The sequence below is a fragment of the Dermochelys coriacea genome, chromosome 1 (assembly GCF_009764565.3).
Source record: "Dermochelys coriacea isolate rDerCor1 chromosome 1, rDerCor1.pri.v4, whole genome shotgun sequence".
NCBI lineage: Eukaryota > Metazoa > Chordata > Testudines > Dermochelyidae > Dermochelys > Dermochelys coriacea.
This window is the reverse complement of record NC_050068.2, coordinates 169,584,267-169,599,633: the sequence shown is the minus strand read 5'-3', so window position 1 is coordinate 169,599,633 and position 15,367 is coordinate 169,584,267. Positions and strand designations below refer to the sequence as shown.

Below are 15,367 nucleotides of genomic sequence, written 5' to 3'. Positions count from 1 at the left end.
AAGGTGCTACATTTCAGGAAAGATATGAATAAACTGGAGAAAGTCCAGAGAAGAGCAACAAAAATGATTAAAGGTCTAGAAAACATGACCTACGAAGTAAGACTGAAAACATTGGTTTGTTTAGTCTGGAAAAGAGAAGACTGGCAGGTGGGGGACAGGACACGATAAGAGTTTTCAAGTAAATAAAAGGTTGTTACAAGGAGGAGGGAGAAAAATCATTCTTCTTAACCTCTGAGGATAGGACAAGCCATGGGCTTAAATTGCAGCAAGGGAGGCTTAGGTTGGACATTCGGAAAAATTTCCTAACTGTCAGGGTGGTTAAGCACTGGAATAAATTGATTAGAGAGGTTGTGGCATCTCCATCATTGGAGATTTTTAAGAGCAAATTAGACAAACACCTGTCAGGGATGGTCTAGATAATACTTAGTCCTGCCATGAGTGCAATGGACTGGACTAGCTGACCTCTTGAAGTCCCTTCCAGTCCTATGTTTCTATTATTCAATGTAAGCCATATGAGAAAATTTTTAAAAGAGAGGACCTGGTCCACAATCCTAGAAAAAAGAAGGGTAGGAGCCCTAAACTAGAAAACCTTGGGAGATACAGGATACAGTCTGGTCCCACAATTAAACCCAAAGTTGTCCTTAAAAACCACCTAAGGCAGCAGTTCTCAAATTTTAGTAACCTGAGGACCCCCATTTTGATTTAAAAATTTTCCCGGACCCCCTAGCCAGCTTCTAATTTTTTCCTGGGCTGCTCAACCCCCACTCAGCCCTTGGCCCCACCCCCACTACACCCTTCCTCCAAGGTCCCACCCCAGCCCTGCCTCTTCCGATCCCTCCCTGAGCACACCCCATCCCCGCTCCTCCACCTCCCTCCGAGCACTTCCTGAACTCTGTTGAACCACTGTTCCGTGGCATGCATGAGGCACTGGGAAGGAGGGAGAGGAGTTGATCAGCAGGGCCAGCAGCCCCGGACATGACTCGCGGATAGGGGTGCCAAATTTTGTTGGATTAATTCCTGGAGGTTTCATCACATGACATTATCTTTAATTAAAGATTAATCTTTAATTCCTGGAGACTCCAGGACAATCCTGGAGGGTTGGCAACTCTACTCACAAATCCCCAGGGGTCGATGGACCCCAGTGTGAGAACCACTGATCTAAGGAGTTAGCAGGGGGACTGTATTTTAGTTCTGGAGGCTCCTGGTTCAGTCCTCATTGTGTCAGCCAAGATAGTTGCTGTCACATAAGCTTGGCTGCTCCCTAAAACTGATAATGGAGCTATGGAAGTTGAGGCTTGGAAAGTTGTGAGAGTAATGAGTCCCCCATTCAAGAAGAAATGTTGGTGACTGTCAGAGCTAGAAAGTTCCACAGAAACAACATACACACCTCAGAACACACTGAAAAGAAACCTCAGGAGAGAAAACCCAAAGAGATTTGGGTAAGGATAAAATTATTTTTTGTTAGTGATTTGAAACATCCTAACAGAAACATACTGAAAATATGAAAGTATGTAAAATACTCAAACTTGTATTGTTTGTCGTTTATTACAATATTCCTTTTCTTTCTGTTTGGGATGGGTTATTGGGCATCACTTTTTGTATATTATTTTCTTTATAACTCACATTCTATGTATTTTGCCCTTATATGTTTGCTCGTGTCTTCTCTAATCTGCCTTTGAATCTGTCTGCTCAGTTCCTAAAAATGTCTCCCACATTCTTCCAAATGTATGACTGATGAAAAGCCTATATTTTTCCAGACCAATATATGCATGTGAATCATGGAAAGTTAATACTACTGAGAAGATAATTGAAGCTTTTGAGGTGTGGTACTGGCAACAACTCTTGCATATCATCTGGATGGGAAAAAAGACAAATGCTTATGTTAAAAATGTTATTGAAGAGAAGCAGACCTTGATGTCAGAAATCAACAGACACAAACTTATGTACTTTGGTAACATTAGGCAGAGATAGAAATAACCTTGAGAAAGCTATTATGGGAAGAATGGTGGAGGGTCATCATAGTTGGGAACAACCATCAAGGAGATGAATGGGTGGCTTGTGACAGATCACTGGAAGGTCAGTTGCTGAGTGCTTGAAGATAGCAGTGGATTGTGAAGGCTTCCAAAAATTCTGCTATCATGTCACCAATATTCAGACATGAAAAAATGGATTTACTCACTTACTAGGTGTCACCATTTAATCCTGATTGGGACTGTGATCTGAATCTGAGGTGGTGGGAATGGTGTAGTTATGACCTGGGTTAAACTTTGTGATGGATTGAGTTGAAACCTTATTGAAAATAATGTGTGAATGTGCCCTTCATTTAAGATAGCTGTAAGTGACAGTTAAAGGGCCATCCCTAAAACAAGGCATAATGGAGTCTATCCAGAAACTAGCATCATGTGGGCAGAGGGTTCCACTATGCATTGCACTGTTTGTCTGTCTGTCTGTTTCTTGCTCTCTCTGGTGTGGACAAAGTCAGCAGTGGCAGGGCAGACAAGAAACAGAGAGAGAATCAGGACCAGCGCAAGAAAGCCAAGCAGCAGCCTGTAAGCAGTATTTGACCCTGGGGAAGCCTCGACGGAAGTCTGGGTCAGGAGTGCTGGCTGACCAATGCTTGGCTGTAAGCTACAAATGTGCTTCTTTTGGTTTTGGTCCAGAGAAACTGGACTTTGTACATTGCATGTAAATAAATAAGATGGCAAAAAGAAAAAAATCCATACCCAGACTCCATCCTCAATTTCCACTACCACTTGGAACATCCCCAGGGCCCTGAACTTTGTCTAACCACTCGGGTGAAAAAGGAGAAACAAAGTTACTATTATTGCCTCTTATCACGCTGGGAATTCCCAAATAGACTGTCTCCTTGAAGATCTTCTTACCACGTGTGATGGGGTGGCTTCCCCTCACTGGCAGAAAAGGGGTTAAAAGCAGCCCTAGGGAGGCTGCACCAGAGGCAGCCAATTACAAAGGGGCTGAGAGGAGTAGTCATGGTCCAGCAGGCTCATATAAGAAGGGTTGTAGGGTAAAGTAAAGTTCAGTAACTGACCAGACTCCTATCAGAAGGAAGAAGCCCCAGCATGGGAAGAATTCAGTACTGCAGGCAGGGGACCTAGAGAGAGCTCTTGGTGGCCTGCTAGGGCCTTCAGGCTGAGGCCCTGAGGTAAGGGCAGAAAAGGGTGCTGGAGCTGCATGGGAAGTGCCCCAGAACAAAGGACTGTAATTGTCACTGAGGTAGTGCCTGAGGGGTCATGAATAGGGGGGATGTCGCCAAGCCAAATTTCAGTGAGCAGCATTGTAACCTAGACTGTGGGGTCACAGCACTACTCAGATTTCAGCCAGGCTGAATTTGAGTAAGTGGCTCTAATTAAAAGTGCATAGCCCCATGCCCTCTCTCATATGAAATTTCAGTTACCTTGCAGAACAGCCCATCTGGAATACTGGGTGCATGTTGGGTCCCACCACTGTCCCCAACAGCCTGACAAAGGAGAATTTGGGGGAGGATGGACAGAGGAAGGCCCTATACCTGACCTCCTAACACTTGATGATTACCTGTTCTATTCATTCCCTCTGAAGCCCCTAGCATTGGCCACTGTCAGAAGACAGGATAATGGGCTAGATGGACCTTTGGTCTGACCCAGTATGGCCATTCTTATGTAGTTGCTCAGAAGAGGAATTGTACCCTCCACACTAAAGATGAGCTGTTGGGGACATTTTTAGATCAGGCCCTACTCACTTAACAGGAGCCACCAGCCAGATAGAAGCCTAAACTTTCTCCCTACAGACAGGAAGTTTGTGACAGCCACCATCTTGGCTGACCCACTGAGGACTGAACTAGGGACCCTCTGAGCTAAAAGCATAAGCTGGTAAATCTCACTAGTTGGGACTCCACCAGTTTCGTACTTCCTGTAAATCTGGCATAGCAGGGGATCTGTAACATACCCTTAGCAATGAGTTTGACACTTTAGACTGACACTGAGGACATCTTGAGCATTGAAAAGTCAACACATTACAAATTAAGAAGGCAAGATCTTAAGTTAGCATGAAGTGTATCATCCAAATTTGTATTGTTTGGTTTGGTGAGGATGTGTCACCTTCTTAGGAAAAAGGAAAATCACAATGCAACAAGAACTAAACTAGAAGAAAGAAAGGTTCAACCTGCAGCAGACAAATACAAAATGGCTACCCTCGGGCTGCAGTTGCTTGTCTCTTCCAAGTTGAAGTGAGCAGACAGAAAAGTATGTTGAGAGATTACTAAAAGAGGATACACTGACACCCAGTGAGTATTAACTGGTGGTTAATCACAAAAGAAATGTTTGTCAGGAAAGGGGTTGAATTCCTCCCTTTCTGAAGGTCAGGGCATAGCTGAAATCATCCCAAAGCTATTTTTAAAGTCAAACACTTGTAACTTATTGCTTTCATTCAGTATTATGTTTCTTAGCCTATGTCTACACTGTGTGCCTTACAATGGCGCAGCTATGCAACTGCAGCCTTGCCATTGTAAGGCACACAGTGTAGTGGCTCTTTGTCACTGGGAGAGAGCTCTCCCAGTGACAAAATAAAACCATCCCCAATGAGGAACACTATCACAGGGAGTATAGCTCAGTGGTAGAGCATTTGACTGCAGATCAAGAGGTCCCTGGTTCAAATCCAGGTGCTCCCTAAGGAGTTGTTTTAGGGGAGAGGGATAGCTCAGTGGTTTGAGAATTGGTCTGAGAAACCCAGGATTGTGAGGTCAATCCTTGAGGGGGCCATTTAGGGATCTGGGGCAAAAATTGTAGATTGGCCTTGCTTTGAGCAGGGCGTTGGACTATATGATCTCCTGAGGTCCCTTCCAACCTTGATATTCTATTATTCTTTGTTGATGGGAGAGGAGCTCCTGCCGACAAAGCGCTGTGCACACTGGCACTTTCATCGTTAAAACTTTTGTCACTCAGGAGTGTAAAAATGGCCCACCTCCCCCGAACAACAAAAGTTTGAACGACAAAGTGCAGTGTAGACAAAGCCTTAGAATCTCTCAGTTTACTATTTGGACATCAGCCACTTCCTATGCTTGAAAAGTACCACAACTGCAACACATTTTAAAATAAAGCATACAATTTGCATAATTGTCTCTCTAATCTAATAGTTCTTTGACTGTCTGTGAAAAGGCAGATAAGAGAATAAAATTATCATTTATTTGGATTTTCAAAAAAAAACCTTTTGACAAAGTTCCTCACAAGAGTATATTAAGGAAACTAAGAAGTTGTGTCATAAGGAGTAGAGTAACTGTCATGGATTACAAAGCGGGTAAGAGGCAGAAAAATAAATTATCTTCAATATAGATTTAACAGTATGTGCAACAATTTCTGTAATAGGCCTGCTATTGTTTAAAGTGTTTATAAATAAACCCAAGAAGAGGATAAAGAATGAAGTGTGAAAACCACATGTGATATAAAATGACTTAGGATAGTCAAAGACCTAACAAAGGTAAGTGAAGAAGCAGCATGATGGCAGATGAAATTCAGTGTTGACAACTAAGATAAATCTAACTATATAAAAAAGTGGAATTAAAATTGAGTTTGTTTATAAACATTTAAGGTAAAAGGACAAAACAAGCTACAAACTCAGTTAAGATTAAACTTAAGAGCAAACGCATGTTAAGGTGTACAAATACAGTTAAGCCATCCAATTAATCTTAATTGACATCATACAATAACTATATAATTAGTGCATGATCTTAGTGTTTGTGGTCCCAGATTAGATTTTTTTTTTCCCCCTCAGTGTCTACACCAGGGATCGGCAACATTTGGCATGCAGCCTGCCAGGGTAAGCCCCCTGGCGGGCCGGGCCGGTTTGTTTACCTGCCGTGTCTGCAGGTTTGGCCGATTACGGTTCACTGCTGCACGCCAATGGGGGCTGCGAGAAGTGGCGCAGGCTGAGGGATGTGCTGGCCACCCTTCCTGCAACCCCCATTGGCCTGAAGTGGTGAACCACAGCCAGTGGGAGCTGTGATCGGCCAAACCTGCGAACACAGCAAGTAAAACAAACCAGGGGGCTTATCCTGGCGGGCCGCATGCCAAACGTTGCCAATCCCCAGTCTACGTTATGGTAACAATGTGAGGGGGGGTGGGGATAAAACCACTAGTGTCTTAAAATCAGTTTAATCTAATCTAGGGCCACAAATACTAAAGATGCCTTAACCACAATCTTGGGGGGTGAAATACTTCCCCTACTGTAGTCATAAGAGTTTTGCCATTTACTTCAACGAGGCTAGGATTCCACCTGTGGCTGTTGCACAGCATTGTTACAAGGCAAAGCTAAGGCTGTTTGGGTACCTTATCTGTGCATTTCCATATTTTAACATGTTTGGGTCTCTTTAAATTAAACCTTAACTGGGTTTGTAATGCCTATTTTGGAGATAATTGCAACATCCTTGCAATACTCTTACCCTTAAATTCCTGATACATATTCTCAACCTTAGCTCCATGTTAACAAGGAAGGGTGGGAGGAGCAGCGATTTGTTTGGTTGGGAGTTTTTTGTCTTCAGATATATTCTTGTGGTCATAAATACTGTGGTTTTATCCTTTATACAAGGATCATCCTAATTCATTATTTTTGTTTTAATATTGACATTAGTAGTTCAGAAAAATTAAATCAAAGGTTATAATATAGTTTGCTCTTCTTCCTAAAGTGGTGAATGAGGCCAGACTAGAGTTTTTGTTTAAAACAAAATACATTCCTCTAAACACTCTTCTGCAGAATACAGTTGTTTACATGCAAACAATAGCAAGTTCCATCTAAGGACTGGTAAAGCTTTTGTTGGAACAGCAAGCTCAGTTTACTTTTTAATTGTGGATGAATGAATCAGATGCTATACATGATTACATCTGAAATTAATATCTATTTTCCTCTATGCCACAGATTCCTCAGCTACTAATGGAGCCAGAAGGCTTAGACGTTTTCTTTGCCTTTTCAGAATTGTCCAACCAGAACCCCCAGTACTTGAGAGCCATTAAATGAGGACAGATTGTTAAGCTACAAGTATTTGGAGTAGTATATCCCAGTCCTAAAGTCCATTATAAAAACTAGTGACAAATGCACTTTACAACTTTTCACAGAATGAATTAGCATATCTATTGCCTAAAGTCGATAGAATAACAATGACTTAATGATTTTGCTATATCTTCCTCATTTCTATAGATTCATACCATTTACCATAACTTTCCCCTCTTCTGTCTTATTTTATAACCCATATAATGTCATCCAAAAAAAGTAAGCATAAGGTAGAGACAAAATAGTAATAGTCTTTTGTGACCTTGGAGTACTCTAGACACACTTTATAATTGTTTGTTTGCCTTTTACAGTTGCTGCCTATACTAAGCTGTAATACTGAATACTCTTAATATTTTACTTTAGAATTGGGTGTTTCTCACCTTTCATTGATATTTCTCATTATGGGAGCCCAGGGTTTTTTTATGGTCCCCTGAACAGCAGTCCTGTAGAAAATGTTCTTTAGCAAAAGCATCCAGGTTTCATGGCAGATAACTGATATTTCTAAACAATTAATTCAAACTCCACAGGAGCCTGAAAACGAGCATCTAAAATAAGTGGTACATGAGGCTCTTGAGAACATTTCCTTTGTAATGCCATTGCCTTGTTCCCCCTATGAGCAAGAATAAAAAGAAATCAGTGTCATATTTTGAAATTTTATTATATTGCATTAGCAACATTCCTTTTCATTTTGATTTTTCATTTAAATTGTTAATATTGATTTTTTTTTTATAATACAGTGCAAAAGTCATTTGTGGTTGGCTTTTTTTCATAATTGCAGTGACTTTTGTATTACACTGGAGAAGATGAATATTGATGTGATTGTGTCAAGAATTTATAATGTAATAAAACATTGATGCCACGTAGTACAGAAGTATCATTGCTCACAATTCTGGTTAGCTTAAGTGTTGTCCATAAAAGTGGTTGGATTATTTTTCTTATCTGTACATGGTATTTGTCTAGTGCAACAAGAGGTCACAAGTTGAGTTTTTTACTTCACGCTTGAGCACGCACATTTACAGTTTGCTATTGAACTCTGAAGCTCTGTAGCATAACTTATGACTAATGTGCTGTATCATACGTAGAGCCTTTGGCATGAGCAACCATGAAGTTGCATTATGTGGGGATGTCCTCTACAGCTGAGGGATCCAATAATGACTGCCTTATAGCCTAATTAGCATGCTCACATACTGATAGAGACAAATGGAAGTAAAACTTTAAGAGAAGAATACTACTGGTCAGGTATAGTGTTAGTAAATAATTTGTGTGTAGCAAGATTGAAGTCAGAATTAGACAAACATTAACTAAAACACACAGGACCATAGTCCAAGAAATGATAAATTACATCATTTGACCAGTAGCAACAAGAATGAAAAGCAAGCAATTTAAACACCAGAACTGTAGAATGGGTCACTGTGGGCTGATCTTGTATAATTTTATTGGTAAAGGTCAATTCACAATATAACGGAATATTCATAGCCAAACATTGAAAAAATCCACTTGCCAGTGGCACATAAACATTCCACTCTGAGAGGGGGCATAAGCCCTCAATTTCTGCCAAATTTCAGGTTACATTTTTTTTAAACTAAGATTTTGGCCCTTCAAAGTGTGACCCATCTCACTGAAGACATAACTAGTGATACATGCCATCATGGGCCAGCAATGCCCCTCTGCCATGTCCATTGGCCAAACCAGACAGTCTCTATGCAAAAGAATAAATGGACACAAATCAGACATTCAGAATTATAACATTCAAAAACCAGTAGGAGAACACTTCAGTCTCCCTGGACACTCAACAGACTTTACAGTGGCAATTCTTCAACAAAACAACTTCAAAAACAGACTCTAATGAGAAACAGCAGAACTGGAATTAATTTGCAAATTGGACCCCATCAAATTAGGCCTGAATAAAGACTGGGAATGGATGGGTCACTACAAAAACTAATTTCCGCCTGCTGATACTCACACCTTCTTGTTAACTGTTTGAAATGGGCCACCTTGATTACACTGGCCTCATTAGCACGACAGAAGTGATTATTCCTCCCTTGGTATTCACCCCTTCTTGTCAACTGTTGAGAATAGGCCACTTCCACCTTAATTGAAGTCTCATTAGCACTGACCCTCCCACGTGGGAAGGCAACTCCCATCTTTTCATGTGCTGTGTATTTATACCTGCCTCTGTATTGTCCACTCCATGCATCTAATGAAATGGGTTTTAGCCCACAAAAGCTTATGCCCAAATAAATTTGTTAGTCTTGAGGGTGCCACAAGGACTCATTGTTTTTACTGATTGAGAGTAACACGGCTACCACTCTGAAACCCACAGTCCCTCCATTGCTCATGGCTTTCCAAAGCAGCAGCAGAATAAAACTAACAGCGCTCTTGTCAGTTTCATGACTCCTTCTTAGAATTCTGTGGAGGGTGGTGAAGTGACAAGAATCATATCAATTTTACTCTTCTGCTGTTTGGGAAAACTATGAATAGAAACAGATGCTGGTCCTGAAGGTATTTAGGAAAGAAGAGAACCCCAAAAATGAAGTCTCAGGGATGGCTAAAATAGTTAAGTACTAATAATAATCAGGAAGTTCTGGGAAGTAGATGAGATGGAAACCAATAGAGGTAGTGAAAGAGAGGCAGTATGAGAGAGCATGCTAGAGAGAAAGAAAAAGCACTGATTTCCCCCACCACCACCCCAAGAGACCAGTGACAGATTTAAGGTCTTTCAGGATTCGCAACCACTGGAAAATGGAGACTCTGAGTTGTCCAGTCACTTACTTCTAGTCTTACAATGCCCCCAACATATTTAAAAAGCTGTTATGCCATTATGAGAGGTTTCTATTATAAATTTATATTTTCTCTGCCTCTGAACCTTGTATTGTTGGACTCAGGGTAATTAATATATGTCTATTCTACAACTGCTATAGTGACATAAAATGTAGAACATAAGAACAGCCATACTGGGTCAGACCAATGGTCCATCTAGCCCAATATCCTGTCTGGCCAATGCCAGGTGCTTCAAAGAGAATGAACAGAACAGGTAATCATCAAGTGATCCATCCCCTGATGACCATTCCTACCTTCTGGCAAACAGGCTAGGGACACTTCAGAGCATGGTTTTGCATTCCTGCCACAGCTACAGCACTGCAATACTGTAGTGTAGACACTTCCTGCATCAACGGAAGGGGGTTTTCCATCAATGTAGTTAATCCACTTCTCCAAGAGGCAGTAGCTACATTGATAGAAGAATTCTTCCATCAACCAAGCTGTATCTACACCAGGGGATAAGTTGACCTAACTACAGCACTCAGAGGGTGTCAAGGTTCCTTCCCCACTCTGAACTCTAGGGTACAGATGTGGGGACCTGCATGAAAACCTCCTAAGCTTACTTTTACCAGCTTAGGTTAAAACTTCCCCAAGGTACAACTATTTTACCTTTTGCCCTTGGACTTTCACTGCCACCATCAAACGTCTAACCGGTATTATTGTTATTAGGAAAGAGTCCATTTGGAAACATCTTTCCCCCCCCCCAAAAAAAATCCTCTCAAACATTACCATCCCCCCTTTCTGGTGAAGGTTTGATAAAAATCCTCACCAATTTGCATAGGTGACCACAAACCCAAACCCTTGGATCTTAAGAACAATGAAAAAGCATTCAGTTTCTTAAAAGAAGAATTTTAATAGAAGAAAAAGTAAAAAGAATCACCTCTGTAAAATCAGGATGGTAAATACCTTATAGGGTAATTAGATTCAAAACATAGAGAATCCCTCTAGGCAAAACCTTAAGTTACAAAAAGACACAAAACCAGGAATATCCATTCCATTCAGCACAGCTTATTTTCTCAACCATTTAAAGAAAACAGAATCTAACGCATATCTAGCTAGATTACTTACTAAGTTCTAAGACTCCATTCCTGTTCTGTCCCTGGCAAAAGCATCACACAGACACAGAGAGAGGTTTTGTTTCTCCCTCCCCCCAGCTTTTGAAAGTATCTCATCTCCTCATTGGTCATTTTGGGTCAATCTATTTTTAAGTGTAGACCAGGCCTAAGAAGGCCTGTCTTTGTCTGACAAGTTGTTTGTGTCCTTCTGCTTACAAAGGTCAGGGCCCTGAGGATGTTCCAGTTGGAAGTAGAAACTGACGGAGTCTGATATTTTCTTTGATGCAATCTTGATTTACATGAAATGTACAAAGTCCTGCATCTCTGAACACAAGAGGAATCAAGAAGAAAAAGGACAGTTTATGAGCTTACAACCCCAAGCCTCTTTAGCGAACACCAGACCTAAAAGCTTGCGCTCTCTCTCTCTATCTAGCTTTTTCCAGGATCACATTGTGATCAGCAGTTACTGCTTGGCATTTTTTTTGTGTGCGCTTCTGCCTCTCTCTGTTCTCAGTTTCCTTGTGTCCTGTAACTACTCCCACACACAAAACACAAGCAATACTCAGTGAAGCCCTGCCACCCACTGAGCCCAAACTCCTGGATGGGTTCACAGCATCCTTTTGTCCTAGGTGGAAGGGACCTTCTATCTAATTAACTCATCCTGATAGTTATATTAATAGAAGGGTGTGTTCACACCTAGTCCCAAAGAAGTTTGTGATTCATACAGTCACCAGTAGCTCTCAGCATAATTTAGGGGAGAGGGGAGTACTTTCCAGACATTTCAGAAAGATTTTTTTTCTGCCAAATATGTGGTATTGGCATATACAGGTTGTATACTCGTGAGTAATGCAGCCAGCCCAAACTCATGCTGGCAGGACATTTGTGCAATCCACACTCTTGGAATATTAACCTGATCCTCAACATATAGCATACATTGTAGTATGTTAACATTTTATTGCAGCTCTCCCATAACAAAAAGTCTTTTTAAAAATGATTATGAAACAGAACATCATCTTGTATTTTTCATATATACATACTCTAATAGACCTTGATGACCATACCTAGAGCCATTTGAAGCAACAAAAAGCAAAACAACTTTATAATAATTAATTATCAGCCCTTTTGTCCCTGAAATAAAATAATAAAATAACAAAATATCCAATAATAAAATAATAAAATATCAAATCTGGAAATGGTTTATCAATATCAAATCAATGATTTATGTCAACAAATATCCTTTTTTCTATCATAAATTATTATTGGGTCCAATTAATCATGAAACGTCATTTTTATTTTTCTGGGAAAGTAAAAGGACAAACTGTTATTCCTTTCTTAGCAATCTTCCTGATATTTACTGGTAATAGTAATGCATCCTGGAAGATTATGCAAATACTGAAAGAGCTGCTTTCATGAATACCCACCCAAAGCATTTGTATTGAAAAGTCATAGGTTTGCTTAATGGAAAGCCAAGACATAAAGCCAGCATTCTTGAAATCTTATTCTTCTCTTGAAAAATTTGCATTTGTTTCATGATAAATATTTTGAAAGTCAGGCAGGGAAGATAAAATAAGTGATTTAGTATCTTAAGTTCAGTTGTAACTGAAAAGAACATTCTCTATGCAGATCTCATTAAGTTCACCTAACAAACAGTGGTTGATTTTGTTAATAACTCTTGAAAGTATCTTTTATCATTTTTTAAAAGGTCAGGCACAAATAAAAATGTGTGTTCTGCTTCTCATCAGTGCTGCTGTTATCATGAATAAATCCTTAACACCATGGCTTTTTTTCTCCTTAAAAGTGAAATATATTTTAGGGCTTTTTAATAAGAAAAAAACTAACAATGTCTGTAGAGTTTTCACGGAGTTTACCTGAAATAACTTGTCTTTTCTGTATAAATTATGTTTATTCAATGCTAAGAATTATAGGGTTCTAGCTGCTTCATAGTAATGCAAAGTCACTCTAAACCTGGGTCAGTCAGCCAGTTAACCTGTCTTTCTTAGATCCCCTTAAGGAAACCTTCTCACCATAGGTCTAAATCCTCAAAGATATTGAAGTGCCTAACTCCCATTGAAACCAACAGGAGTTCAGCACCTAAATAAATACCTTTTGAGGACCTGTACTGTAGTAGCTGAGCTCCTCCCAGGTTAAGTTATCAAAGTGAGGCCCCTCATGAAGTCTTTGACTCTTCTTTTTTCTCTGGCTATAGGTAGCTCTACATGGAAGATGAGTTATTAACGACATGCTGGATATGGTGGGAAGCTTTCTCTAAGAGGAGGCTCTTGCAGAGTGCCATAATGTGGTCAGCTCTTGACTAGCCTAACCTCTTCTGGAAATTTCCTCCCTGGCAAGATCCCCTCATCTGCCATTGCCTTATTTCAAACTCTTACCTGCTTTGTTCTGGGTAGAACTTATTAAAATATGGAATTTCCATCCCACAGGAAATTCCAGTATTTTGACACTTTTTTCATCTGGATTGGGATGAAAAATAGAATTAAACACTTTTCATGTAACATAGGAGCCCAAAGGGTCAGTAGAGGGAGAGAGCATGGGGGAGCATGGGAGGAACTCAGAACTACAACTCGTGAGGCAATGGGCAGCTCAGTAGGACACAGAAATTAATGTCAACCCAATGTGAAACAAAGCCTTTTGGTTTGGTTTTCCTGAAGGAAAATTCCACTAAAATCAGTCTTTTCCAGTAGAAAATTCTATTTTTTTACAAAACTCCATTTTCCACAATAAAATGTTTTGTTTGAAATTTTTCCAGTAGCCCTAGTTCTGAGCTTTGTGCGCTGCATTACCCCAGAGTGTGACTTTCTTAGCAGTTAATAGAAATGCAGAGGCAGATTCCCAAATAAAATCCAAACCCTTTGCACCATTCAGATGGCATGGAGGAGCAATATTCTGGCTGCAAAGAGCCATCGGGGAATTCCCTCAGTCATGACCTGTTGCAAAGGGCATAACCACTTTCTGACAACCTGCCTTTCCCTCCAGTCGTTCTGTACCAAGCAGCACTTTGCCTAAGCAAAGAAAGTTGCTTGCAGTCCCTAATGTAGGTGAGACCTGATCTGTTAATGGCTTTGGAGATCATGACTAAGCCACTGACCTATTAGCAGAAGCAGACTGGGAGCCAATGGAGGGTCTGGAACACTGGAACAAAAGGCTCACAGCAGCCAAATTCAGGGAGGATGTGGGGAACTACTTTCCACACAAGCTGGAACCTTGCCATTGTTTTCACATTCAGTTTCAGACATATTTATTACAGTTGGTGTAGATGGCAAACAATAGGTAGAGGTGACAAATGCATACAGCTCTGTGGCCAGGTTCTCCTGGGGAAGGAAGTGATGAAGATCCCCAGCAAGTTGGAGGAGGAAGAAGGTGTTTTTCCACCATTGGCCCTACCTCCTCTTGTAGACTTAGTCATGAGTCCAACAGGATTCTGAGGCTTTACACTACTTTGACAAAATAGGGAAAGGAGAGAAAAGAATCTACAAAGCAGCTGGAGCCTATCAGAGAATCTGCTCAATTGTGTTTTCTGAGGTTTTCTACACAACAAAACATATCAATCAGTTTAGATAATATAAGGCCTTCTCTACACTCAAAAGTAGTACTGCTTTAACTATACTGGTATAGTTAGGCAGCACAAAACCTCTAGAGTGGGCAAATTATACCACTATAAAAGTTTATATAAGTATTATCAAATTTTACCACTGATATAGCTTATCCCTGTACAGGAACGGGAATAAGCTGTACTGGTATAACTACATCCACACCTGGGGGTTGTACTGTTATAACTATATCAGTTTAAAAAAAATCACATCCCTAATTAAGGTCATTATACCAGCACAAACCACACCTAAGAAATGTCCATGAACCTTCACTCAAATTCAAACCAAACTTTTTTAGAGGTTTAAAAAAGTCCTTTTAACTTTTTTTTCTTTCTTTTTCATTTCTGACTCACAGCTCTGCATGACCTGCAGGGAGAATTCATGCATTCATGACCTGCAGGGAGAATTCAATGGCCTGACGTGCAGTTTTACTTTTCTACTTTCAGTAGATCTGATAAAAAAAAAACTGACTTTTTCCCGCCCAGAAAATTGCCAGAAATTTTTCACAAAGAGTTTAATTTACATTTTCATTTTTTTTCAAAACATTTTGATCACCTAGTGATCAGAGCATGACACAACAAGCAAGTAGTGGGGAGCTGTCATAAATATAAAGGGAAGGCTAACCACCTTTAAATCCCTCCTGGCCTGAAAAAACCCTTTCACCTGTAAAGGGTTAAGAAGCTAAAGATAACCTCGCTAGCACCTGACCAAAATGACCAATGAGGAGACGATACTTTCAAAGCTGGAGGGGGGAGAAACAAAGGTTCTCTTGGTCTTTGTGTTGCTTTTGCTGGGACCAGAGCAGAAATGCAGGTCAGAACTCCTGTAAAGGACAAATAAGCAATCTAGTTA

General features: G+C 40.4%; 1 non-coding gene across 1 annotated transcript; it reads left to right on the top strand.

Moving 5' to 3' along the window:
• The first annotated feature begins 4,591 nt into the window (after positions 1-4,591).
• Positions 4,592-4,663, top strand: TRNAC-GCA. Its single transcript has one exon. It is a non-coding gene; the product is annotated as a tRNA-Cys (tRNA).
• Positions 4,664-15,367: the final 10,704 nt, after the last annotated feature.